The following is a 26,582-nucleotide window of genomic DNA, read 5'->3' on the forward strand; positions in this document are numbered from 1 at the left end:
TAAATAAAGATATGAGCAGAACTTAATACAACAGAAAACGTATAAAATTGAGGTGATTTAGTAAGTCCAAAGAATCTTCTTTGAAAAGATTGAAAAGACACACTTTGATTAAGGAAAACAAAAACATAAGTATAGAATATACAGAAAGAATCAGGACAATGTTATAGCAGAGAATATATGAAATGCCAGTAAATTTGAACATTTCTGTAAAGTGGACCATTTCCTAGCTCCTAAAGTTTACCAAACCTGACACAAGAGGAAATCATTTAAGGTCATCATGTCTGCCCTTGGCATTCTCGGAACGCCCTGGCCTCAGGATGCAGCCTCTGTAGTCCATGGTAAACTGCGGAGAGGGGGCGGGGCTGAGGGTGGGTGGAACTCTGGCCTCACTGGAGGAGTGGGTGTGGCCATCTCTGCTGTGACTGAACAAAGGGCAGGGGAGCAGGGCCCTCAGAGCACGGCAGGTCCAGTGGGGTGTCACAAGCATTTAGGCCCAGGCCAAAGGGCGCCTTCTTTGTCTGCACAGCTGCCCAAACTCTCACCTTTCCACTCAGGCCGACCTCTTACTTGAAGTGTGTGTGGAACCTGTCCTCACAGTACACCTCGCTGCACAGCTAACCATAGGTCTGGGCATCGTAGCTTCCTGCCAGGTGACCGAAGTTCGCAGGCAGATGTGTCCCAGGGACACATGCAAAGATGCTCCTGCCCGGGCCACAGGCTGCCCACTGCCCCTGCCCCAGATCGGGGGCCGCCAATCAGCCCTGTCGGAGTCCCCTTCCTCTAGAGGGAGTATTGGACCAACACTTGTAGAAAACGCTGTCCTCGTGGGCAACTCATTGGAGGGACACAAATAATCTTTGCTGTCTTTCTGCGGAAGCTTACGAGCGTTCACACCTAAGCGTCTTACAAGGTCATCTGTTTAGCTAAACATGAGCTCATGATCTAAATTGACACAATAATGAAGAAATCAGCTACGAGGGGAGACAATCAGTAAAGACTATCAATACCAGAATTAGATTCCCAAGGCCATCCATCAATTGTTGGAATAATCAGGTGCAAGGCAGAATATATACATAAAACTGGAACTGAAACAAGGAACAAGGATGTTTTCAAAGACTGGTAGGATCTCTAAAACATTTTTAAAGTACATGTCATTGATAAAGCTAAATACTCAAAGGTTGTGTAATACAACAGATTAAGCATTGAGAAGAGTGAAATTATGCTGTTTTGAAAACTATGGCAGGTGAGATTTTCTGCCTAATTATATAAGAAGATTTCTCTAAAAATACACATTATTTCAATGACTTATTGGCTGTGAACTAAGTTAAGGGTATTTCAAATGGCTTGTCTGCAAAGAAAGGTGAGATGTAGGGAACCACAGAAAGTCGAGGGGAAAATAGGTCAATATATACATTGCTATATGGTGAACTAAACCTTAGGCCAGCAACAATGGAGAGGACCTGACCCTTAGAAACTTACAAGTAAGCTGGAATCTTCAAAAGTTCAAATCTTTATAAGTAAAATATTTATTAAAATGAATAACCAAGTGTTTTAATTGACATCAGAAGATCAAAACAATAAACCCTGAGAACATAGAAAAAAGATAAATAAAGATATGAGCATAACTTAATACAACAGAAAACGTATAAAATTCAGGTGATTTAGTAAGTCCAAAGATTCTTCTTTGAAAAGATTGAAAAGACACACTTTGATTAAGGAAAACAAAAACATAAGTATAGAATATACAAAAAGAATCAGGACAATGTTATAGCAGAGAATATATGAAATGCCAGTAAATTTGAACATTTCTGTAAGTGGACCATTTCCTAGCTCCTAAAGTTTACCAAACCTGACACAAGAGGAAATCATTTAAGGTCATCATGTCTGCCCTTGTCATTCTCGGAACGCCCTGGCCTCAGGATGCAGCCTCTGTAGTCCATGGTAACCTGCGGAGAGGGGGCGGGGCTGAGGGTGGTTGGAACTCTGCCCTCACTGAAGGAGTGGGTGTGGCCATCTCTGCTGTGACTGAACAAAGGGCAGAGGAGCAGGGGGCCCAGGGCAGGGCCCTCAGAGCACGGCAGGTCCAGTGGGGTGTCACAAGCATTTAGGCCCAGGCCAAAGGGTGCCTTCTTTGTTTGCACAGCTGCCCAAACTCTCACCTTTCCACTCAGGCCGACATCTTACTTGAAGTGTGTGTGGAACCTGTCTTCACAGTACACATCGCTGCACAGCTAACCATAGGTCTGGGCATCGTACCTTCCTGCCAGGTGACCGAAGTTCGCAGGCAGATGTGTCCCAGGGACACATGCAAAGAGGCTCCAGCCCGGGCCACAGGCTGCCCACTGCCCCTGCCCCAGATCGGGGGCCGCCAATCAGCCCTTTCGGAGTCCCCTTCCTCAAGAGGGAGTATTGGACCAACACTTGTAGAAAACGGTGTCCTCGTGGGCAACTCATTGTAGGGACACAAATAAATCTTTGCCATCTTTCTGCGGAAGCTTACGAGCGTTCACACCTAAGCGTCTTACAAGGTCAGCTGTTTAGCTAAACATGAGCTCATGTTCTAAATTTACACAATAATGAGGAAATCAGCTACGAGGGGAGACAATCAGTAAAGACTATCAATACCAGAATTAGATTCCCAAGGCCATCCATCAATTGTTGGAATAATCAGGTGCAAGGCAGAATATATACATAAAACTGGAACTGAAACAAGGAACAAGGATGTTTTCAAAGACTGGTAGGATGTCTAAAACATTTTTAAAGTACATGTCATTGATAAAGCTAAATACTCAAAGGTTGTGTAATACAACAGATTAAGAATTGAGAAGAGTGAAATTATGCTGTTTTGAAAACTATGGCAAGTGAGATTTTCTGCCTAATTATATAAGAAGATTTCTCTAAAAATACACATTATTTCAATGACTTATTGGCTGTGAACTAAGTTAAGGGTATTTCAAATGGCTTGTCTGCAAAGAAAGGTGAGATGTAGGGAATCACAGAAAGTCGAGGGGAAAATACGTCAATATATACATTGCTATATGGTGAACTAAACCTTAGGCCAGCAACAATGGAGAGGACCTGACCCTTAGAAACTTACAAGTAAGCTGGAATCTTCAAAAGTTCAAATCTTTATAAGTAAAATATTTATTAAAATGAATAACCAAGTGTTTTAATTGACATCAGAAGATCAAAACAATAAACCCTGAGAACATAGAAAAAAGATAAATAAAGATATGAGCAGAACTTAATACAACAGAAAACGTATAAAATTCAGGTGATTTAGTAAGTCCAAAGAATCTTCTTTGAAAAGATTGAAAAGACACACTTTGATTAAGGAAAACAAAAACATAAGTATAGAATATACAGAAAGAATCAGGACAATGTTATAGCAGAGAATATATGAAATGCCAGTAAATTTGAACATTTCTGTAAAGTGGACCATTTGCTAGCTCCTAAAGTTTACCAAACCTGACACAAGAGGAAATCATTTAAGGTCATCATGTCTGCCCTTGGCATTCTCGGAACGCCCTGGCCTCAGGATGCAGCCTCTGTAGTCCATGGTAACCTGCGGAGAGGGGGCGGGGCTGAGGGTGGGTGGAACTCTGGCCTCACTGGAGGAGTGGGTGTGGCCATCTCTGCTGTGACTGAACAAAGGGCAGGGGAGCAGGGGGCCCAGGGCAGGGCCCTCAGAGCCGGCAGGTCCAGTGGGGTGTCACAAGCATTTAGGCCCAGGCCAAACGGCGCCTTCTTTGTTTGCACAGCTGCCCAAACTCTCACCTTTCCACTCAGGCCGACCTCTTACTTGAAATGTGTGTGGAACCTGTCCTCACAGTACACTTCGCTGCACAGCTAACCATAGGTTTGGGCATCGTAGCTTCCTGCCAGGTGACCGAAGTTCGCAGGCAGATGTGTCCCAGGGACACATGCAAAGAGGCTCCAGCCCTGGCCACAGGCTGCCCACTGCCCCTGCCCCAGATCGGGGGCCGCCAATCAGCCCTGTCGGAGTCCCCTTCCTCTAGAGGGAGTATTGGACCAACACTTGTAGAAAACGGTGTCCTCGTGGGCAACTCATTGGAGGGACACAAATAAATATTTGCCGTCTTTCTGTGGAAGCTTACGATCGTTCACACCTAAGCGTCTTACAAGGTCAGCTGTTTAGCTAAACATGAGCTCATGATCTAAATTTACACAATAATGAAGAAATCAGCTACGAGGGGAGACAATCAGTAAAGACTATCAATACCAGAATTAGATTCCCAAGGCCATCCATCAATTGTTGGAATAATCAGGTGCAAGGCAGAATATATACATAAAACTGGAACTGAAACAAGGAACAAGGATGTTTTCAAAGACTGGTAGGATGTCTAAAACATTTTTAAAGTACATGTCATTGATAAAGCTAAATACTCAAAGGTTGTGTAATACAACAGATTAAGAATTGAGAAGAGTGAAATTATGCTGTTTTGAAAACTATGGCAAGTGAGATTTTCTGCCTAATTATATAAGAAGATTTCTCTAAAAATACACATTATTTCAATGACTTATTGGCTGTGAAATAAGTTAAGGGTATTTCAAATGGCTTGTCTGCAAAGAAAGGTGAGATGTAGGGAATCACAGAAAGTCGAGGGGAAAATAGGTCAATATATACATTGCTATATGGTGAACTAAACCTTAGGCCAGCAACAATGGAGAGGACCTGACCCTTAGAAACTTACAAGTAAGCTGGAATCTTCAAAAGTTCAAATCTTTATAAGTAAAATATTTATTAAAATGAATAACCAAGTGTTTGAATTGACATCAGAAGATCAAAACAATAAACCCTGAGAACATAGAAAAAAGATAAATAAAGATATGAGCAGAACTTAATACAACAGAAAACGTATAAAATTGAGGTGATTTAGTAAGTCCAAAGAATCTTCTTTGAAAAGATTGAAAAGACACACTTTGATTAAGGAAAACAAAAACATAAGTATAGAATATACAGAAAGAATCAGGACAATGTTATAGCAGAGAATATATGAAATGCCAGTAAATTTGAACATTTCTGTAAAGTGGACCATTTGCTAGCTCCTAAAGTTTACCAAACCTGACACAAGAGGAAATCATTTAAGGTCATCATGTCTGCCCTTGGCATTCTCGGAACGCCCTGGCCTCAGGATGCAGCCTCTGTAGTCCATGGTAAACTGCGGAGAGGGGGCGGGGCTGAGGGTGGGTGGAACTCTGGCCTCACTGGAGGAGTGGGTGTGGCCATCTCTGCTGTGACTGAACAAAGGGCAGGGGAGCAGGGCGCCCAGGGCAGGGCCCTCAGAGCACGGCAGGTCCAGTGGGCTGTCACAAGCATTTAGGCCCAGGCCAAAGGGCGCCTTCTTTGTCTGCACAGCTGCCCAAACTCTCACATTTCCACTCAGGCCGACCTCTTACTTGAAGTGTGTGTGGAACCTGTCCTCACAGTACACCTCGCTGCACAGCTAACCATAGGTCTGGGCATCGTAGCTTCCTGCCAGGTGACCGAAGTTCGCAGGCAGATGTGTCCCAGGGACACATGCAAAGAGGCTCCAGCCCGGGCCACAGGCTGCCCACTGCCCCTGCCCCAGATCGGGGGCCGCCAATCAGCCCTGTCTGAGTCCCCTTCCTCTAGAGGGAGTATTGGACCAACACTTGTAGAAAACGGTGTCCTCGTGGGCAACTCATTGGAGGGACACAAATAAATCTTTGCCGTCTTTCTGCGGAAGCTTACGAGCGTTCACACCTAAGCGTCTTACAAGGTCAGCTGTTTAGCTAAACATGAGCTCATGATCTAAATTTACACAATAATGAAGAAATCAGCTACGAGGGGAGACAATCAGTAAAGACTATCAATACCAGAATTAGATTCCCAAGGCCATCCATCAATTGTTGGAATAATCAGGTGCAAGGCAGAATATATACATAAAACTGGAACTGAAACAAGGAACAAGGATGTTTTCAAAGACTGGTAGGATCTCTAAAACATTTTTAAAGTACATGTCATTGATAAAGCTAAATACTCAAAGGTTGTGTAATACAACAGATTAAGCATTGAGAAGAGTGAAATTATGCTGTTTTGAAAACTATGGCAGGTGAGATATTCTGCCTAATTATATAAGAAGATTTCTCTAAAAATACACATTATTTCAATGACTTATTGGCTGTGAACTAAGTTAAGGGTATTTCAAATGGCTTGTCTGCAAAGAAAGGTGAGTTGTAGGGAATCACAGAAAGTCGAGGGGAAAATAGGTCAATATATACATTGCTATATGGTGAACTAAACCTTAGGCCAGCAACAATGGAGAGGACCTGACCCTTAGAAACTTACAAGTAAGCTGGAATCTTCAAAAGTTCAAATCTTTATAAGTAAAATATTTATTAAAATGAATAACCAAGTGTTTTAATTGACATCAGAAGATCAAAACAATAAACCCTGAGAACATAGAAAAAAGATAAATAAAGATATGAGCAGAACTTAATACAACAGAAAACGTATAAAATTGAGGTGATTTAGTAAGTCCAAAGAATCTTCTTTGAAAAGATTGAAAAGACACACTTTGATTAAGGAAAACAAAAACATAAGTATAGAATATACAGAAAGAATCAGGACAATGTTATAGCAGAGAATATATGAAATGCCAGTAAATTTGAACATTTCTGTAAAGTGGACCATTTCCTAGCTCCTAAAGTTTACCAAACCTGAAACAAGAGGAAATCATTTAAGGTCATCATGTCTGCCCTTGGCATTCTCGGAACGCCCTGCCCTCAGGATGCAGCCTCTGTAGTCCATGGTAACCTGCGGTGAGGGGGCGGGGCTGAGGGTGGGTGGAACTCTGGCCTCACTGGAGGAGTGGATGTGGCCATCTCTGCTGTGACTGAACAAAGGGCAGGGGAGCAGGGGGCCCAGGGCAGGGCCCTCAGAGCACGGCAGGTCCAGTGGGGTGTCACAAGCATTTAGGCCCAGGCCAAAGGGCGCCTTCTTTGTCTGCACAGCTGCCCAAACTCTCACCTTTCCACTCAGGCCGACCTCTTACTTGAAGTGTGTGTGGAACCTGTCCTCACAGTACACCTCGCTGCACAGCTAACCATAGGTCTGGGCATCGTAGCTTCCTGCCAGGTGACCGAAGTTCGCAGGCAGATGTGTCCCAGGGACACATGCAAAGATGCTCCTGCCCGGGCCACAGGCTGCCCACTGCCCCTGCCCCAGATCGGGGGCCGCCAATCAGCCCTGTCGGAGTCCCCTTCCTCTAGAGGGAGTATTGGACCAACACTTGTAGAAAACGCTGTCCTCGTGGGCAACTCATTGGAGGGACACAAATAATCTTTGCTGTCTTTCTGCGGAAGCTTACGAGCGTTCACACCTAAGCGTCTTACAAGGTCATCTGTTTAGCTAAACATGAGCTCATGATCTAAATTGACACAATAATGAAGAAATCAGCTACGATGGGAGACAATCAGTAAAGACTATCAATACCAGAATTAGATTCCCAAAGCCATCCATCAATTGTTGGAATAATCAGGTGCAAGGCAGAATATATACATAAAACTGGAACTGAAACAAGGAACAAGGATGTTTTCAAAGACTGGTAGGATCTCTAAAACATTTTTAAAGTACATGTCATTGATAAAGCTAAATACTCAAAGGTTGTGTAATACAACAGATTAAGCATTGAGAAGAGTGAAATTATGCTGTTTTGAAAACTATGGCAGGTGAGATTTTCTGCCTAATTATATAAGAAGATTTCTCTAAAAATACACATTATTTCAATGACTTATTGGCTGTGAACTAAGTTAAGGGTATTTCAAATGGCTTGTCTGCAAAGAAAGGTGAGATGTAGGGAATCACAGAAAGTCGAGGGGAAAATAGGTCAATATATACATTGCTATATGGTGAACTAAACTTTAGGCCAGCAACAATGGAGAGGACCTGACCCTTAGAAACTTACAAGTAAGCTGGAATCTTCAAAAGTTCAAATCTTTATAAGTAAAATATTTATTAAAATGAATAACCAAGTGTTTTAGTTGACATCAGAAGATCAAAACAATAAACCCTGAGAACATAGAAAAAAGATAAATAAAGATATGAGCAGAACTTAATACAACAGAAAACGTATAAAATTGAGGTGATTTAGTAAGTCCAAAGAATCTTCTTTGAAAAGATTGAAAAGACACACTTTGATTAAGGAAAACAAAAACATAAGTATAGAATATACAGAAAGAATCAGGACAATGTTATAGCAGAGAATATATGAAATGCCAGTAAATTTGAACATTTCTGTAAAGTGGACCATTTCCTAGCTCCTAAAGTTTACCAAACCTGACACAAGAGGAAATCATTTAAGGTCATCATGTCTGCCCTTGGCATTCTCGGAACGCCCTGGCCTCAGGATGCAGCCTCTGTAGTCCATGGTAAACTGCGGAGAGGGGGCGGGGCTGAGGGTGGGTGGAACTCTGGCCTCACTGGAGGAGTGGGTGTGGCCATCTCTGCTGTGACTGAACATAGGGCAGGGGAGCAGGGCGCCCAGGGCAGGGCCCTCAGAGCACGGCAGGTCCAGTGGGGTGTCACAAGCATTTAGGCCCAGGCCAAAGGGCGCCTTCTTTGTCTGCACAGCTGCCCAAACTCTCACCTTTCCACTCAGGCCGACCTCTTACTTGAAGTGTGTGTGGAACCTGTCCTCACAGTACACCTCGCTGCACAGCTAACCATAGGTCTGGGCATCGTAGCTTCCTGCCAGGTGACTGAAGTTCGCAGGCAGATGTGTCCCAGGGACACATGCAAAGATGCTCCTTCCCGGGCCACAGGCTGCCCACTGCCCCTGCCCCAGATCGGAGGCCGCCAATCAGCCCTGTCGGAGTCCCCTTCCTCTAGAGGGAGTATTGGACCAACACTTGTAGAAAACGCTGTCCTCGTGGGCAACTCATTGGAGGGACACAAATAATCTTTGCTGTCTTTCTGCGGAAGCTTACGAGCGTTCACACCTAAGCGTCTTACAAGGTCATCTGTTTAGCTAAACATGAGCTCATGATCTAAATTGACACAATAATGAAGAAATCAGCTACGAGGGGAGACAATCAGTAAAGACTATCAATACCAGAATTAGATTCCCAAGGCCATCCATCAATTGTTGGAATAATCAGGTGCAAGGCAGAATATATACATAAAACTGGAACTGAAACAAGGAACAAGGATGTTTTCAAAGACTGGTAGGATCTCTAAAACATTTTTAAAGTACATGTCATTGATAAAGCTAAATACTCAAAGGTTGTGTAATACAACAGATTAAGCATTGAGAAGAGTGAAATTATGCTGTTTTGAAAACTATGGCAGGTGAGATTTTCTGCCTAATTATATAAGAAGATTTCTCTAAAAATACACATTATTTCAATGACTTATTGGCTGTGAACTAAGTTAAGGGTATTTCAAATGGCTTGTCTGCAAAGAAAGGTGAGATGTAGGGAACCACAGAAAGTCGAGGGGAAAATAGGTCAATATATACATTGCTATATGGTGAACTAAACCTTAGGCCAGCAACAATGGAGAGGACCTGACCCTTAGAAACTTACAAGTAAGCTGGAATCTTCAAAAGTTCAAATCTTTATAAGTAAAATATTTATTAAAATGAATAACCAAGTGTTTTAATTGACATCAGAAGATCAAAACAATAAACCCTGAGAACATAGAAAAAAGATAAATAAAGATATGAGCATAACTTAATACAACAGAAAACGTATAAAATTCAGGTGATTTAGTAAGTCCAAAGATTCTTCTTTGAAAAGATTGAAAAGACACACTTTGATTAAGGAAAACAAAAACATAAGTATAGAATATACAAAAAGAATCAGGACAATGTTATAGCAGAGAATATATGAAATGCCAGTAAATTTGAACATTTCTGTAAGTGGACCATTTCCTAGCTCCTAAAGTTTACCAAACCTGACACAAGAGGAAATCATTTAAGGTCATCATGTCTGCCCTTGTCATTCTCGGAACGCCCTGGCCTCAGGATGCAGCCTCTGTAGTCCATGGTAACCTGCGGAGAGGGGGCGGGGCTGAGGGTGGTTGGAACTCTGCCCTCACTGAAGGAGTGGGTGTGGCCATCTCTGCTGTGACTGAACAAAGGGCAGGGGAGCAGGGGGCCCAGGGCAGGGCCCTCAGAGCACGGCAGGTCCAGTGGGGTGTCACAAGCATTTAGGCCCAGGCCAAAGGGTGCCTTCTTTGTTTGCACAGCTGCCCAAACTCTCACCTTTCCACTCAGGCCGACATCTTACTTGAAGTGTGTGTGGAACCTGTCTTCACAGTACACATCGCTGCACAGCTAACCATAGGTCTGGGCATCGTACCTTCCTGCCAGGTGACCGAAGTTCGCAGGCAGATGTGTCCCAGGGACACATGCAAAGAGGCTCCAGCCCGGGCCACAGGCTGCCCACTGCCCCTGCCCCAGATCGGGGGCCGCCAATCAGCCCTTTCAGAGTCCCCTTCCTCTAGAGGGAGTATTGGACCAAAACTTGTAGAAAACTGTGTCCTCGTGGGCAACTCATTGTAGGGACACAAATAAATCTTTGCCGTCTTTCTGCGGAAGCTTACGAGCGTTCACACCTAAGCGTCTTACAAGGTCAGCTGTTTAGCTAAACATGAGCTCATGTTCTAAATTTACACAATAATGAGGAAATCAGCTACGAGGGGAGACAATCAGTAAAGACTATCAATACCAGAATTAGATGCCCAAGGCCATCCACAATTGTTGGAATAATCAGGTGCAAGGCAGAATATATACATAAAACTGGAACTGAAACAAGGAACAAGGATGTTTTCAAAGACTGGTAGGATGTCTAAAACATTTTTAAAGTACATGTCATTGATAAAGCTAAATACTCAAAGGTTGTGTAATACAACAGGTTAAGAATTGAGAAGAGTGAAATTATGCTGTTTTGAAAACTATGGCAAGTGAGATTTTCTGCCTAATTATATAAGAAGATTTCTCTAAAAATACACATTATTTCAATGACTTATTGGCTGTGAAATAAGTTAAGGGTATTTCAAATGGCTTGTCTGCAAAGAAAGGTGAGATGTAGGGAATCACAGAAAGTCGAGGGGAAAATACGTCAATATATACATTGCTATATGGTGAACTAAACTTTAGGCCAGCAACAATGGAGAGGACCTGACCCTTAGAAACTTACAAGTAAGCTGGAATCTTCAAAAGTTCAAATCTTTATAAGTAAAATATTTATTAAAATGAATAACCAAGTGTTTTAGTTGACATCAGAAGATCAAAACAATAAACCCTGAGAACATAGAAAAAAGATAAATAAAGATATGAGCAGAACTTAATACAACAGAAAACGTATAAAATTGAGGTGATTTAGTAAGTCCAAAGAATCTTCTTTGAAAAGATTGAAAAGACACACTTTGATTAAGGAAAACAAAAACATAAGTATAGAATATACAGAAAGAATCAGGACAATGTTATAGCAGAGAATATATGAAATGCCAGTAAATTTGAACATTTCTGTAAAGTGGACCATTTCCTAGCTCCTAAAGTTTACCAAACCTGACACAAGAGGAAATCATTTAAGGTCATCATGTCTGCCCTTGGCATTCTCGGAACGCCCTGGCCTCAGGATGCAGCCTCTGTAGTCCATGGTAAACTGCGGAGAGGGGGCGGGGCTGAGGGTGGGTGGAACTCTGGCCTCACTGGAGGAGTGGGTGTGGCCATCTCAGCTGTGACTGAACAAAGGGCAGGGGAGCAGGGCCCTCAGAGCACGGCAGGTCCAGTGGGGTGTCACAAGCATTTAGGCCCAGGCCAATGGGCGCCTTCTTTGTCTGCACAGCTGCCCAAACTCTCACCTTTCCACTCAGGCCGACCTCTTACTTGAAGTGTGTGTGGAACCTGTCCTCACAGTACACCTCGCTGCACAGCTAACCATAGGTCTGGGCATCGTAGCTTCCTGCCAGGTGACCGAAGTTCGCAGGCAGATGTGTCCCAGGGACACATGCAAAGATGCTCCTGCCCGGGCCACAGGCTGCCCACTGCCCCTGCCCCAGATCGGGGGCCGCCAATCAGCCCTGTCGGAGTCCCCTTCCTCTAGAGGGAGTATTGGACCAACACTTGTAGAAAACGCTGTCCTCGTGGGCAACTCATTGGAGGGACACAAATAATCTTTGCTGTCTTTCTGCGGAAGCTTACGAGCGTTCACACCTAAGCGTCTTACAAGGTCATCTGTTTAGCTAAACATGAGCTCATGATCTAAATTGACACAATAATGAAGAAATCAGCTACGAGGGGAGACAATCAGTAAAGACTATCAATACCAGAATTAGATTCCCAAGGCCATCCATCAATTGTTGGAATAATCAGGTGCAAGGCAGAATATATACATAAAACTGGAACTGAAACAAGGAACAAGGATGTTTTCAAAGACTGGTAGGATCTCTAAAACATTTTTAAAGTACATGTCATTGATAAAGCTAAATACTCAAAGGTTGTGTAATACAACAGATTAAGCATTGAGAAGAGTGAAATTATGCTGTTTTGAAAACTATGGCAGGTGAGATTTTCTGCCTAATTATATAAGAAGATTTCTCTAAAAATACACATTATTTCAATGACTTATTGGCTGTGAACTAAGTTAAGGGTATTTCAAATGGCTTGTCTGCAAAGAAAGGTGAGATGTAGGGAACCACAGAAAGTCGAGGGGAAAATAGGTCAATATATACATTGCTATATGGTGAACTAAACCTTAGGCCAGCAACAATGGAGAGGACCTGACCCTTAGAAACTTACAAGTAAGCTGGAATCTTCAAAAGTTCAAATCTTTATAAGTAAAATATTTATTAAAATGAATAACCAAGTGTTTTAATTGACATCAGAAGATCAAAACAATAAACCCTGAGAACATAGAAAAAAGATAAATAAAGATATGAGCATAACTTAATACAACAGAAAACGTATAAAATTCAGGTGATTTAGTAAGTCCAAAGATTCTTCTTTGAAAAGATTGAAAAGACACACTTTGATTAAGGAAAACAAAAACATAAGTATAGAATATACAAAAAGAATCAGGACAATGTTATAGCAGAGAATATATGAAATGCCAGTAAATTTGAACATTTCTGTAAGTGGACCATTTCCTAGCTCCTAAAGTTTACCAAACCTGACACAAGAGGAAATCATTTAAGGTCATCATGTCTGCCCTTGTCATTCTCGGAACGCCCTGGCCTCAGGATGCAGCCTCTGTAGTCCATGGTAACCTGCGGAGAGGGGGCGGGGCTGAGGGTGGTTGGAACTCTGCCCTCACTGAAGGAGTGGGTGTGGCCATCTCTGCTGTGACTGAACAAAGGGCAGAGGAGCAGGGGGCCCAGGGCAGGGCCCTCAGAGCACGGCAGGTCCAGTGGGGTGTCACAAGCATTTAGGCCCAGGCCAAAGGGTGCCTTCTTTGTTTGCACAGCTGCCCAAACTCTCACCTTTCCACTCAGGCCGACATCTTACTTGAAGTGTGTGTGGAACCTGTCTTCACAGTACACATCGCTGCACAGCTAACCATAGGTCTGGGCATCGTACCTTCCTGCCAGGTGACCGAAGTTCGCAGGCAGATGTGTCCCAGGGACACATGCAAAGAGGCTCCAGCCCGGGCCACAGGCTGCCCACTGCCCCTGCCCCAGATCGGGGGCCGCCAATCAGCCCTTTCGGAGTCCCCTTCCTCTAGAGGGAGTATTGGACCAACACTTGTAGAAAACGGTGTCCTCGTGGGCAACTCATTGTAGGGACACAAATAAATCTTTGCCATCTTTCTGCGGAAGCTTACGAGCGTTCACACCTAAGCGTCTTACAAGGTCAGCTGTTTAGCTAAACATGAGCTCATGTTCTAAATTTACACAATAATGAGGAAATCAGCTACGAGGGGAGACAATCAGTAAAGACTATCAATACCAGAATTAGATTCCCAAGGCCATCCATCAATTGTTGGAATAATCAGGTGCAAGGCAGAATATATACATAAAACTGGAACTGAAACAAGGAACAAGGATGTTTTCAAAGACTGGTAGGATGTCTAAAACATTTTTAAAGTACATGTCATTGATAAAGCTAAATACTCAAAGGTTGTGTAATACAACAGATTAAGCATTGAGAAGAGTGAAATTATGCTGTTTTGAAAACTATGGCAAGTGAGATTTTCTGCCTAATTATATAAGAAGATTTCTCTAAAAATACACATTATTTCAATGACTTATTGGCTGTGAAATAAGTTAAGGGTATTTCAAATGGCTTGTCTGCAAAGAAAGGTGAGATGTAGGGAATCACAGAAAGTCGAGGGGAAAATACGTCAATATATACATTGCTATATGGTGAACTAAACCTTAGGCCAGCAACAATGGAGAGGACCTGACCCTTAGAAACTTACAAGTAAGCTGGAATCTTCAAAAGTTCAAATCTTTATAAGTAAAATATTTATTAAAATGAATAACCAAGTGTTTTAATTGACATCAGAAGATCAAAACAATAAACCCTGAGAACATAGAAAAAAGATAAATAAAGATATGAGCAGAACTTAATACAACAGAAAACGTATAAAATTGAGGTGATTTAGTAAGTCCAAAGAATCTTCTTTGAAAAGATTGAAAAGACACACTTTGATTAAGGAAAACAAAAACATAAGTATAGAATATACAGAAAGAATCAGGACAATGTTATAGCAGAGAATATATGAAATGCCAGTAAATTTGAACATTTCTGTAAAGTGGACCATTTGCTAGCTCCTAAAGTTTACCAAACCTGACACAAGAGGAAATCATTTAAGGTCATCATGTCTGCCCTTGGCATTCTCGGAACGCCCTGGCCTCAGGATGCAGCCTCTGTAGTCCATGGTAACCTGCGGAGAGGGGGCGGGGCTGAGGGTGGGTGGAACTCTGGCCTCACTGGAGGAGTGGGTGTGGCCATCTCTGCTGTGACTGAACAAAGGGCAGGGGAGCAGGGGGCCCAGGGCAGGGCCCTCAGAGCCGGCAGGTCCAGTGGGGTGTCACAAGCATTTAGGCCCAGGCCAAACGGCGCCTTCTTTGTTTGCACAGCTGCCCAAACTCTCACCTTTCCACTCAGGCCGACCTCTTACTTGAAATGTGTGTGGAACCTGTCCTCACAGTACACTTCGCTGCACAGCTAACCATAGGTCTGGGCATCGTAGCTTCCTGCCAGGTGACCGAAGTTCGCAGGCAGATGTGTCCCAGGGACACATGCAAAGAGGCTCCAGCCCGGGCCACAGGCTGCCCACTGCCCCTGCCCCAGATCGGGGGCCGCCAATCAGCCCTGTCGGAGTCCCCTTCCTCTAGAGGGAGTATTGGACTAACACTTGTAGAAAACGGTGTCCTCGTGGGCAACTCATTGGAGGGACACAAATAAATATTTGCCGTCTTTCTGTGGAAGCTTACGATCGTTCACACCTAAGCGTCTTACAAGGTCAGCTGTTTAGCTAAACATGAGCTCATGATCTAAATTTACACAATAATGAAGAAATCAGCTACGAGGGGAGACAATCAGTAAAGACTATCAATACCAGAATTAGATTCCCAAGGCCATCCATCAATTGTTGGAATAATCAGGTGCAAGGCAGAATATATACATAAAACTGGAACTGAAACAAGGAACAAGGATGTTTTCAAAGACTGGTAGGATGTCTAAAACATTTTTAAAGTACATGTCATTGATAAAGCTAAATACTCAAAGGTTGTGTAATACAACAGATTAAGAATTGAGAAGAGTGAAATTATGCTGTTTTGAAAACTATGGCAAGTGAGATTTTCTGCCTAATTATATAAGAAGATTTCTCTAAAAATACACATTATTTCAATGACTTATTGGCTGTGAAATAAGTTAAGGGTATTTCAAATGGCTTGTCTGCAAAGAAAGGTGAGATGTAGGGAATCACAGAAAGTCGAGGGGAAAATAGGTCAATATATACATTGCTATATGGTGAACTAAACCTTAGGCCAGCAACAATGGAGAGGACCTGACCCTTAGAAACTTACAAGTAAGCTGGAATCTTCAAAAGTTCAAATCTTTATAAGTAAAATATTTATTAAAATGAATAACCAAGTGTTTGAATTGACATCAGAAGATCAAAACAATAAACCCTGAGAACATAGAAAAAAGATAAATAAAGATATGAGCAGAACTTAATACAACAGAAAACGTATAAAATTGAGGTGATTTAGTAAGTCCAAAGAATCTTCTTTGAAAAGATTGAAAAGACACACTTTGATTAAGGAAAACAAAAACATAAGTATAGAATATACAGAAAGAATCAGGACAATGTTATAGCAGAGAATATATGAAATGCCAGTAAATTTGAACATTTCTGTAAAGTGGACCATTTCCTAGCTCCTAAAGTTTACCAAACCTGACACAAGAGGAAATCATTTAAGGTCATCATGTCTGCCCTTGGCATTCTCGGAACGCCCTGGCCTCAGGATGCAGCCTCTGTAGTCCATGGTAAACTGCGGAGAGGGGGCGGGGCTGAGGGTGGGTGGAACTCTGGCCTCACTGGAGGAGTGGGTGTGGCCATCTCTGCTGTGACTGAACAAAGGGCAGGGGAGCATGGCGCCCAGGGCAGGGCCCTCAGAGCACGGCAGGTCCAGTGGGCTGTCACAAGCATTTAGGCCCAGGCCAAAGGGCGCCTTCTTTGTCTGCACAGCTGCCCAAACTCTCACATTTCCACTCAGGCCGACCTCTTACTTGAAGTGTGTGTGGAACCTGTCCTCACAGTACACCTCGCTGCACAGCTAACCATAGGTCTGGGCATCGTAGCTTCCTGCCAGGTGACCGAAGTTCGCAGGCAGATGTGTCCCAGGGACACATGCAAAGAGGCTCCAGCCCGGGCCACAGGCTGCCCACTGCCCCTGCCCCAGATCGGGGGCCGCCAATCAGCCCTGTCTGAGTCCCCTTCCTCTAGAGGGAGTATTGGACCAACACTTGTAGAAAACGGTGTCCTCGTGGGCAACTCATTGGAGGGACACAAATAAATCTTTGCCGTCTTTCTGCGGAAGCTTACGAGCGTTCACACCTAAGCGTCTTACAAGGTCAGCTGTTTAGCTAAACATGAGCTCATGATCTAAATTTACACAATAATGAAGAAATCAGCTACGAGGGGAGACAATCAGTAAAGACTATCAATACCAGAATTAGATTCCCAAGGCCATCCATCAATTGTTGGAATAATCAGGTGCAAGGCAGAATATATACATAAAACTGGAACTGAAACAAGGAACAAGGATGTTTTCAAAGACTGGTAGGATCTCTAAAACATTTTTAAAGTACATGTCATTGATAAAGCTAAATACTCAAAGGTTGTGTAATACAACAGATTAAGCATTGAGAAGAGTGAAATTATGCTGTTTTGAAAACTATGGCAGGTGAGATATTCTGCCTAATTATATAAGAAGATTTCTCTAAAAATACACATTATTTCAATGACTTATTGGCTGTGAACTAAGTTAAGGGTATTTCAAATGGCTTGTCTGCAAAGAAAGGTGAGTTGTAGGGAATCACAGAAAGTCGAGGGGAAAATAGGTCAATATATACATTGCTATATGGTGAACTAAACCTTAGGCCAGCAACAATGGAGAGGACCTGACCCTTAGAAACTTACAAGTAAGCTGGAATCTTCAAAAGTTCAAATCTTTATAAGTAAAATATTTATTAAAATGAATAACCAAGTGTTTTAATTGACATCAGAAGATCAAAACAATAAACCCTGAGAACATAGAAAAAAGATAAATAAAGATATGAGCAGAACTTAATACAACAGAAAACGTATAAAATTGAGGTGATTTAGTAAGTCCAAAGAATCTTCTTTGAAAAGATTGAAAAGACACACTTTGATTAAGGAAAACAAAAACATAAGTATAGAATATACAGAAAGAATCAGGACAATGTTATAGCAGAGAATATATGAAATGCCAGTAAATTTGAACATTTCTGTAAAGTGGACCATTTCCTAGCTCCTAAAGTTTACCAAACCTGAAACAAGAGGAAATCATTTAAGGTCATCATGTCTGCCCTTGGCATTCTCGGAACGCCCTGCCCTCAGGATGCAGCCTCTGTAGTCCATGGTAACCTGCGGTGAGGGGGCGGGGCTGAGGGTGGGTGGAACTCTGGCCTCACTGGAGGAGTGGATGTGGCCATCTCTGCTGTGACTGAACAAAGGGCAGGGGAGCAGGGGGCCCAGGGCAGGGCCCTCAGAGCACGGCAGGTCCAGTGGGGTGTCACAAGCATTTAGGCCCAGGCCAAAGGGCGCCTTCTTTGTCTGCACAGCTGCCCAAACTCTCACCTTTCCACTCAGGCCGACCTCTTACTTGAAGTGTGTGTGGAACCTGTCCTCACAGTACACCTCGCTGCACAGCTAACCATAGGTCTGGGCATCGTAGCTTCCTGCCAGGTGACCGAAGTTCGCAGGCAGATGTGTCCCAGGGACACATGCAAAGATGCTCCTGCCCGGGCCACAGGCTGCCCACTGCCCCTGCCCCAGATCGGGGGCCGCCAATCAGCCCTGTCGGAGTCCCCTTCCTCTAGAGGGAGTATTGGACCAACACTTGTAGAAAACGCTGTCCTCGTGGGCAACTCATTGGAGGGACACAAATAATCTTTGCTGTCTTTCTGCGGAAGCTTACGAGCGTTCACACCTAAGCGTCTTACAAGGTCATCTGTTTAGCTAAACATGAGCTCATGATCTAAATTGACACAATAATGAAGAAATCAGCTACGATGGGAGACAATCAGTAAAGACTATCAATACCAGAATTAGATTCCCAAAGCCATCCATCAATTGTTGGAATAATCAGGTGCAAGGCAGAATATATACATAAAACTGGAACTGAAACAAGGAACAAGGATGTTTTCAAAGACTGGTAGGATCTCTAAAACATTTTTAAAGTACATGTCATTGATAAAGCTAAATACTCAAAGGTTGTGTAATACAACAGATTAAGCATTGAGAAGAGTGAAATTATGCTGTTTTGAAAACTATGGCAGGTGAGATTTTCTGCCTAATTATATAAGAAGATTTCTCTAAAAATACACATTATTTCAATGACTTATTGGCTGTGAACTAAGTTAAGGGTATTTCAAATGGCTTGTCTGCAAAGAAAGGTGAGATGTAGGGAACCACAGAAAGTCGAGGGGAAAATAGGTCAATATATACATTGCTATATGGTGAACTAAACCTTAGGCCAGCAACAATGGAGAGGAGCTGACCCTTAGAAACTTACAAGTAAGCTGGAATCTTCAAAAGTTCAAATCTTTATAAGTAAAATATTTATTAAAATGAATAACCAAGTGTTTGAATTGACATCAGAAGATCAAAACAATAAACCCTGAGAACATAGAAAAAAGATAAATAAAGATATGAGCAGAACTTAATACAACAGAAAACGTATAAAATTGAGGTGATTTAGTAAGTCCAAAGAATCTTCTTTGAAAAGATTGAAAAGACACACTTTGATTAAGGAAAACAAAAACATAAGTATAGAATATACAGAAAGAATCAGGACAATGTTATAGCAGAGAATATATGAAATGCCAGTAAATTTGAACATTTCTGTAAAGTGGACCATTTCCTAGCTCCTAAAGTTTACCAAACCTGACACAAGAGGAAATCATTTAAGGTCATCATGTCTGCCCTTGGCATTCTCGGAACGCCCTGGCCTCAGGATGCAGCCTCTGTAGTCCATGGTAAACTGCGTAGAGGGGGCGGGGCTGAGGGTGGTTGGAACTCTGGCCTCACTGGAGGAGTGGGTGTGGCCATCTCTGCTGTGACTGAACAAAGGGCAGGGGAGCAGGGCGCCCAGGGCAGGGCCCTCAGAGCACGGCAGGTCCAGTGGGCTGTCACAAGCATTTAGGCCCAGGCCAAAGGGCGCCTTCTTTGTCTGCACAGCTGCCCAAACTCTCACCTTTCCACTCAGGCCGACCTCTTACTTGAAGTGTGTGTGGAACCTGTCCTCACAGTACACCTCGCTGCACAGCTAACCATAGGTCTGGGCATCGTAGCTTCCTGCCAGGTGACCGAAGTTCGCAGGCAGATGTGTCCCAGGGACACATGCAAAGAGGCTCCTGCCCGGGCCACAGGCTGCCCACTGCCCCTGCCCCAGATCGGGGGCCGCCAATCAGCCCTGTCGGAGTCCCCTTCCTCTAGAGGGAGTATTGGACCAACACTTGTAGAAAACGGTGTCCTCGTGGGCAACTCATTGGAGGGACACAAATAAATCTTTGCCGTCTTTCTGCGGAAGCTTACGAGCGTTCACACCTACGCGTCTTACAAGGTCAGCTGTTTAGCTAAACATGAGCTCATGATCTAAATTTACACAATAATGAAGAAATCAGCTACGAGGGGAGACAATCAGTAAAGACTATCAATACCAGAATTAGATTCCCAAGGCCATCCATCAATTGTTGGAATAATCAGGTGCAAGGCAGAATATATACATAAAACTGGAACTGAAACAAGGAACAAGGATGTTTTCAAAGACTGGTAGGATCTCTAAAACATTTTTAAAGTACATGTCATTGATAAAGCTAAATACTCAAAGGATGTGTAATACAACAGATTAAGCATTGAGAAGAGTGAAATTATGCTGTTTTGAAAACTATGGCAGGTGAGATATTCTGCCTAATTATATAAGAAGATTTCTCTAAAAATACACATTATTTCAATGACTTATTGGCTGTGAACTAAGTTAAGGGTATTTCAAATGGCTTGTCTGCAAAGAAAGGTGAGTTGTAGGGAATCACAGAAAGTCGAGGGGAAAATAGGTCAATATATACATTGCTATATGGTGAACTAAACCTTAGGCCAGCAACAATGGAGAGGACCTGACCCTTAGAAACTTACAAGTAAGCTGGAATCTTCAAAAGTTCAAATCTTTATAAGTAAAATATTTATTAAAATGAATAACCAAGTGTTTTAATTGACATCAGAAGATCAAAACAATAAACCCTGAGAACATAGAAAAAAGATAAATAAAGATATGAGCAGAACTTAATACAACAGAAAACGTATAAAATTCAGGTGATTTAGTAAGTCCAAAGAATCTTCTTTGAAAAGATTGAAAAGACACACTTTGATTAAGGAAAACAAAAACATAAGTATAGAATATACAGAAAGAATCAGGACAATGTTATAGCAGAGAATATATGAAATGCCAGTAAATTTGAACATTTCTGTAAAGTGGACCATTTCCTAGCTCCTAAAGTTTACCAAACCTGACACAAGAGGAAATCATTTAAGGTCATCATGTCTGCCCTTGGCATTCTCGGAACGCCCTGCCCTCAGGATGCAGCCTCTGTAGTCCATGGTAACCTGCGGTGAGGGGGCGGGGCTGAGGGTGGGTGGAACTCTGGCCTCACTGGAGGAGTGGATGTGGCCATCTCTGCTGTGACTGAACAAAGGGCAGGGGAGCAGGGGGCCCAGGGCAGGGCCCTCAGAGCACGGCAGGTCCAGTGGGGTGTCACAAGCATTTAGGCCCAGGCCAAAGGGCGCCTTCTTTGTCTGCACAGCTGCCCAAACTCTCACCTTTCCACTCAGGCCGACCTCTTACTTGAAGTGTGTGTGGAACCTGTCCTCACAGTACACCTCGCTGCACAGCTAACCATAGGTCTGGGCATCGTAGCTTCCTGCCAGGTGACCGAAGTTCGCAGGCAGATGTGTCCCAGGGACACATGCAAAGAGGCTCCTGCCCGGGCCACAGGCTGCCCACTGCCCCTGCCCCAGATCGGGGGCCGCCAATCAGCCCTGTCGGAGTCCCCTTCCTCTAGAGGGAGTATTGGACCAACACTTGTAGAAAACGGTGTCCTCGTGGGCAACTCATTGGAGGGACACAAATAAATCTTTGCCGTCTTTCTGCGGAAGCTTACGAGCGTTCACACCTACGCGTCTTACAAGGTCAGCTGTTTAGCTAAACATGAGCTCATGATCTAAATTTACACAATAATGAAGAAATCAGCTACGAGGGGAGACAATCAGTAAAGACTATCAATACCAGAATTAGATTCCCAAGGCCATCCATCAATTGTTGGAATAATCAGGTGCAAGGCAGAATATATACATAAAACTGGAACTGAAACAAGGAACAAGGATGTTTTCAAAGACTGGTAGGATCTCTAAAACATTTTTAAAGTACATGTCATTGATAAAGCTAAATACTCAAAGGATGTGTAATACAACAGATTAAGCATTGAGAAGAGTGAAATTATGCTGTTTTGAAAACTATGGCAGGTGAGATATTCTGCCTAATTATATAAGAAGATTTCTCTAAAAATACACATTATTTCAATGACTTATTGGCTGTGAACTAAGTTAAGGGTATTTCAAATGGCTTGTCTGCAAAGAAAGGTGAGTTGTAGGGAATCACAGAAAGTCGAGGGGAAAATAGGTCAATATATACATTGCTATATGGTGAACTAAACCTTAGGCCAGCAACAATGGAGAGGACCTGACCCTTAGAAACTTACAAGTAAGCTGGAATCTTCAAAAGTTCAAATCTTTATAAGTAAAATATTTATTAAAATGAATAACCAAGTGTTTTAATTGACATCAGAAGATCAAAACAATAAACCCTGAGAACATAGAAAAAAGATAAATAAAGATATGAGCAGAACTTAATACAACAGAAAACGTATAAAATTCAGGTGATTTAGTAAGTCCAAAGAATCTTCTTTGAAAAGATTGAAAAGACACACTTTGATTAAGGAAAACAAAAACATAAGTATAGAATATACAGAAAGAATCAGGACAATGTTATAGCAGAGAATATATGAAATGCCAGTAAATTTGAACATTTCTGTAAAGTGGACCATTTCCTAGCTCCTAAAGTTTACCAAACCTGACACAAGAGGAAATCATTTAAGGTCATCATGTCTGCCCTTGGCATTCTCGGAACGCCCTGCCCTCAGGATGCAGCCTCTGTAGTCCATGGTAACCTGCGGTGAGGGGGCGGGGCTGAGGGTGGGTGGAACTCTGGCCTCACTGGAGGAGTGGATGTGGCCATCTCTGCTGTGACTGAACAAAGGGCAGGGGAGCAGGGGGCCCAGGGCAGGGCCCTCAGAGCACGGCAGGTCCAGTGGGGTGTCACAAGCATTTAGGCCCAGGCCAAAGGGCGCCTTCTTTGTCTGCACAGCTGCCCAAACTCTCACCTTTCCACTCAGGCCGACCTCTTACTTGAAGTGTGTGTGGAACCTGTCCTCACAGTACACCTCGCTGCACAGCTAACCATAGGTCTGGGCATCGTAGCTTCCTGCCAGGTGACTGAAGTTCGCAGGCAGATGTGTCCCAGGGACACATGCAGAGATGCTCCTGCCCGGGCCACAGGCTGCCCACTGCCCCTGCCCCAGATCGGGGGCCGCCAATCAGCCCTGTCGGAGTCCCGTTCCTCTAGAGGGAGTATTGGACCAACACTTGTAGAAAACGCTGTCCTCGTGGGCAACTCATTGGAGGGACACAAATAATCTTTGCTGTCTTTCTGCGGAAGCTTACGAGCGTTCACACCTAAGCGTCTTACAAGGTCATCTGTTTAGCTAAACATGAGCTCATGATCTAAATTGACACAATAATGAAGAAATCAGCTACGATGGGAGACAATCAGTAAAGACTATCAATACCAGAATTAGATTCCCAAAGCCATCCATCAATTGTTGGAATAATCAGGTGCAAGGCAGAATATATACATAAAACTGGAACTGAAACAAGGAACAAGGATGTTTTCAAAGACTGGTAGGATCTCTAAAACATTTTTAAAGTACATGTCATTGATAAAGCTAAATACTCAAAGGTTGTGTAATACAACAGATTAAGCATTGAGAAGAGTGAAATTATGCTGTTTTGAAAACTATGGCAGGTGAGATTTTCTGCCTAATTATATAAGAAGATTTCTCTAAAAATACACATTATTTCAATGACTTATTGGCTGTGAACTAAGTTAAGGGTATTTCAAATGGCTTGTCTGCAAAGAAAGGTGAGATGTAGGGAACCACAGAAAGTCGAGGGTAAAATAGGTCAATATATACATTGCTATATGGTGAACTAAACCTTAGGCCAGCAACAATGGAGAGGACCTGACCCTTAGAAACTTACAAGTAAGCTGGAATCTTCAAAAGTTCAAATCTTTATAAGTAAAATATTTATTAAAATGAATAACCAAGTGTTTTAATTGACATCAGAAGATCAAAACAATAAACCCTGAGAACATAGAAAAAAGATAAATAAAGATATGAGCAGAACTTAATACAACAGAAAACGTATAAAATTCAGGTGATTTAGTAAGTCCAAAGATTCTTCTTTGAAAAGATTGAAAAGACACACTTTGATTAAGGAAAACAAAAACATAAGTATAGAATATACAAAAAGAATCAGGACAATGTTATAGCAGAGAATATATGAAATGCCAGTAAATTTGAACATTTCTGTAAGTGGACCATTTCCTAGCTCCTAAAGTTTACCAAACCTGACACAAGAGGAAATCATTTAAGGTCATCATGTCTGCCCTTGTCATTCTCGGAACGCCCTGGCCTCAGGATGCAGCCTCTGTAGTCCATGGTAACCTGCGGAGAGGGGGCGGGGCTGAGGGTGGTTGGAACTCTGCCCTAACTGAAGGAGTGGGTGTGGCCATCTCTGCTGTGACTGAACAAAGGGCAGGGGAGCAGGGGGCCCAGGGCAGGGCCCTCAGAGCACGGCAGGTCCAGTGGGGTGTCACAAGCATTTAGGCCCAGGCCAAAGGGTGCCTTCTTTGTTTGCACAGCTGCCCAAACTCTCACCTTTCCACTCAGGCCGACATCTTACTTGAAGTGTGTGTGGAACCTGTCTTCACAGTACACATCGCTGCACAGCTAACCATAGGTCTGGGCATCGTACCTTCCTGCCAGGTGACCGAAGTTCGCAGGCAGATGTGTCCCAGGGACACATGCAAAGAGGCTCCAGCCCGGGCCACAGGCTGCCCACTGCCCCTGCCCCAGATCGGGGGCCGCCAATCAGCCCTTTCGGAGTCCCCTTCCTCTAGAGGGAGTATTGGACCAACACTTGTAGAAAACTGTGTCCTCGTGGGCATCTCATTGTAGGGACACAAATAAATCTTTGCCGTCTTTCTGCAGAAGCTTACGAGCGTTCACACCTAAGCGTCTTACAAGGTCAGCTGTTTAGCTAAACATGAGCTCATGTTCTAAATTTACACAATAATGAGGAAATCAGCTACGAGGGGAGACAATCAGTAAAGACTATCAATACCAGAATTAGATGCCCAAGGCCATCCATCAATTGTTGGAATAATCAGGTGCAAGGCAGAATATATACATAAAACTGGAACTGAAACAAGGAACAAGGATGTTTTCAAAGACTGGTAGGATGTCTAAAACATTTTTAAAGTACATGTCATTGATAAAGCTAAATACTCAAAGGTTGTGTAATACAACAGATTAAGAATTGAGAAGAGTGAAATTATGCTGTTTTGAAAACTATGGCAAGTGAGATTTTCTGCCTAATTATATAAGAAGATTTCTCTAAAAATACACATTATTTCAATGACTTATTGGCTGTGAAATAAGTTAAGGGTATTTCAAATGGCTTGTCTGCAAAGAAAGGTGAGATGTAGGGAATCACAGAAAGTCGAGGGGAAAATACGTCAATATATACATTGCTATATGGTGAACTAAACCTTAGGCCAGCAACAATGGAGAGGACCTGACCCTTAGAAACTTACAAGTAAGCTGGAATCTTCAAAAGTTCAAATCTTTATAAGTAAAATATTTATTAAAATGAATAACCAAGTGTTTTAATTGACATCAGAAGATCAAAACAATAAACCCTGAGAACATAGAAAAAAGATAAATAAAGATATGAGCAGAACTTAATACAACAGAAAACGTATAAAATTCAGGTGATTTAGTAAGTCCAAAGAATCTTCTTTGAAAAGATTGAAAAGACACACTTTGATTAAGGAAAACAAAAACATAAGTATAGAATATACAGAAAGAATCAGGACAATGTTATAGCAGAGAATATATGAAATGCCAGTAAATTTGAACATTTCTGTAAAGTGGACCATTTGCTAGCTCCTAAAGTTTACCAAACCTGACACAAGAGGAAATCATTTAAGGTCATCATGTCTGCCCTTGGCATTCTCGGAACGCCCTGGCCTCAGGATGCAGCCTCTGTAGTCCATGGTAAACTGCGGAGAGGGGGCGGGGCTGAGGGTGGGTGGAACTCTGGCCTCACTGGAGGAGTGGGTGTGGCCATCTCTGCTGTGACTGAACAAAGGGCAGGGGAGCAGGGGGCCCAGGGCAGGGCCCTCAGAGCCGGCAGGTCCAGTGGGGTGTCACAAGCATTTAGGCCCAGGCCAAAGGGCGCCTTCTTTGTTTGCACAGCTGCCCAAACTCTCACCTTTCCACTCAGGCCGACCTCTTACTTGAAATGTGTTTGGAACCTGTCCTCACAGTACACTTCGCTGCACAGCTAACCATAGGTCTGGGCATCGTAGCTTCCTGCCAGGTGACCGAAGTTCGCAGGCAGATGTGTCCCAGGGACACATGCAAAGAGGCTCCAGC

The sequence above is a fragment of the Mesoplodon mirus genome (genome assembly GCF_964341445.2).
Source record: "Mesoplodon mirus genome assembly, chromosome: 1".
Taxonomy (NCBI): domain Eukaryota; kingdom Metazoa; phylum Chordata; class Mammalia; order Artiodactyla; family Ziphiidae; genus Mesoplodon; species Mesoplodon mirus.